The 3128-nt window shown below is 44.1% G+C and overlaps 1 pseudogene; it reads left to right on the forward strand.

The window, feature by feature from the left end:
• Window positions 1-1720: 1720 nt before the first annotated feature.
• LOC704168 (ADP/ATP translocase 2 pseudogene) lies at window positions 1721-2625 on the forward strand (annotated as a pseudogene).
• The last annotated feature ends 503 nt before the right edge of the window (window positions 2626-3128 follow it).

A 3128-nucleotide genomic window follows, 5' to 3' on the forward strand; every position in this document is an offset into this window, starting at 1 on the left:
AGCCTAGACCAAGAGATAATAGTTATGTAAGAAGGCTAATTTGAGTTCAAAATGAGGAATTATTTTCAAAAACAACAGCTCTAAATCTAGCTCAGTTACCATTTCGTCTGTAAGTCTTCCTCATTTTCCCCGGCGGAGCAAGTTTTTCCTTTTGTAGCACTTGATACATCTCACCTTTTACCACCTTCTCATTGTATTATAGGTATTCACTTACATGTCTATCTAGTTGAGTGGTTTTCAGCCAGGGGCAATTTGACCCCCCTTTGGATGTTTGGCAATGTTTGGAAATATTTTTGTTGGACACATGCGATTAGAGGGTGGTGCTGGCAGCTAGTGGGTAGAGGCTATGGAGTTGCCAAACATCCTACAATGCACAGATGGCTCTCCACAACAAAGAATTCTCCCTCTCTGAATGTCAGGATTGCTCAGATTCACAAACTCTGCTCTGCTCATGAGATTTGAGGTCAGGGAGCTTGCAGCTACACTTATAAGACCCAATAAATGGTAAACATATCAATCGGTTAAAGAAGAGAGTAAAAAGTCTGTTTGCTTATCGGTCTTGCAGTTACAACTAGTGGCTTGAGGGCTTAAAATGATGCATTTACAATTTTCTTTCCTTGGTTGGTCACTGAGAAGGAAATCCAGAAAGATCAAACAATCCATTTATTCATATGAATAAATGTCAAAAACACATGAAAGATGTCAACCTGAGACGCACTGGGGGCAAGCTAGAAAATGAAATCCTGACATTTCTTCAGAAAGGCATCACTCAGCCTTACCTTAGCTGATGGGGCTGGCACTCCTCATTTGTCGGGATAGGCATGGCCTTTTATCTGAGTTTGTTTCACTCCTCAGTGTGGCTTTGGGATGTGGATTTGATTTGCCATTCTCTGTTATGCACAGAGTCTCAAGATAACACCATGTAGAGAGATGCAGAGAACCAGGCAGCCTGTGCACAGATGACAGAGGGATGGGAGGCAAAACGTGAAGGAGAAACTTGCTGCTTCTATTTATTGCCATGTGAAAAGAAACCATGATCTTGCTTGTTGGAGAGAAAAGATAAAGAGCATGGAGGAAGAGATAGCTTGGCTCTCCAGACTGTGGGGCTCACTTATAGTAGGCATCACTGTGCAAACTGCACTAGGTGGGGTGGCATCCTCCAGACATTGCTCTTGCAGGGAAAGTGAGCCCAGGTCTAACGACATATACACATGTCCTCTGTCAGTGTCCCTGTCAGGATACGTGTACACAAAGCAAAAGCACAGAACTTGGAAAAGTTCGTCAAAGGGACTTATGTAAAAAGAACTAATGAATAAATGATTTAGGAAGAGACGAGGGTTTTTGTAAAAATTCAAGTAGTTGCTATTCATTGAGTATTTACTCTGCCAGGACTTTTGCTAAATGTTTTCATTTACTCTTCCTTCCTGTGAGTTAAGAATGTTCATCTTTTATAGATTAACCCCCTCCCAAAACACCACCACCACCACTGCCACCACCACCACCACCACCACCAAGAACAACAGCTAGCTTGCCTGAGGTTGCGGAGCTTGTGTGGTAGAGTTAGGATTTGAACCTAGGCCAATGATGCATTACTTTAAGGGAAGGGCTTTAGTTCCTTTGAAACCTGCAAAAAGCAAGACAGGCCCCACAGCCTCAGAGTCAAAGCCAGTTCCCAGCCCATTCAAGTCCCTTAGCCACCTGCCTCCTCTTTCCTTTCAACATGATGGATACCACTCTGTCCTTCGCCGAGGACTTCCTGGCAGGTGGTGTCGCTGTGGCCATCCCCAAGATGGCAGTAGTGTCCATCGAGGGGGGTCAAGCTGCTGCTGCAGGTGCAGCATGCCAGCAAGGACATCACTGCAGATAAGCAATAAAAAGGCATTATAGACTGTGGTCTGTATTCCCAAGGAGCAGGGAGTCCTGTCCTTCTGGCACAGTAACTTGGCCAATGTCATCAGATAATTCCCTACCCAGGCTCTCAACTTCACCTTCAAAGATGAATACAAGCAGATCTTCCTGGCTGGTGTGGACAAGAGGACCCAGTTTTGACGCGACTTTGCAAGGAATCTGGCATTGGGCAGTGCCACTGGGGCCACATCCTTATGTTTTGTGCACCCTCTTGGTTTTGCCCATACCTTTCTAGCAGCTGATGTGAGTAAACCTGGAGCTGAAAGGGAATTCGGAGGTCTTGACGACGGCCTGGTTAAGATCTACAAATCGGATGGGATTGAGGGCCTGTACCAAGGCTTTAACGTGTCTGTGCAGGGTATTACCATCTACCGAGCTGTCTACTTCAGTCTACTTCAGTATCTGTGACGCTGTAAAGGGAATGCTTCCAGATCCCAAGAACACTCACGTCATCATCAGCTGGATGATGGCACAGTCCATCACTGCTGTTGCTGGGTTGACTTCCTATCCATTTGACGCTCTTTGCTGCTGCATGATGATGCAGTCAGAACTCAAAGCAACTGACATCATGTACACAGGCACACTTGATTGCTGGAGGAAGATTGCTCGTGATGAAGGAGACAAGCTTTTTTCAAGGGTGCTTGGTCCAATGTTCTCAGAGGCATGGGTGGTGCTTTTGTGCTTGTCTTGTATGATGAAATCAAAAAGTACACATAAGTTATTTCCTAGGATTATTTTCCCCCTGTGAGCAGGCATGTTGTATTATGTAACATATCTTGAGCATTCTTGACAGACTCCTGGCTGTCAGTTGATCAGTGGGAACTATTTACTGGTTGAAGATGGGAAGCAATAATATTTATCTAACCAGTTTTCTCTTAAAGCCATTTCCATGATGATGATGGGACTCAATTATATTTTGTATTTCAGTCACTCCTGATAAATAACAAATTTGGAGAAATAAAAATATCTAAAATAAAAAACAAAAGCAAGACAGTTGAGAGGTAGAATTCAGTCGGCAAGCACCCAGAGTCCACTCTGTCCAGTAGAAGCCCTAGGAAGTGTTCTTTTACTTGGGTTTTAATGAAGACAACAAAAGAATAAGATGGCACCGACAGAATCTATCCAGTATAATAAGAACCGTAGCCACTTAATTATACACATATGGCTTACAACTTTTCAGGCCACACACTGTGGGTGGGGTCACAGACACTGCCACCATC

The sequence above is a fragment of the Macaca mulatta genome, chromosome 15 (genome assembly GCF_049350105.2).
Source record: "Macaca mulatta isolate MMU2019108-1 chromosome 15, T2T-MMU8v2.0, whole genome shotgun sequence".
Classification (NCBI taxonomy): domain Eukaryota; kingdom Metazoa; phylum Chordata; class Mammalia; order Primates; family Cercopithecidae; genus Macaca; species Macaca mulatta.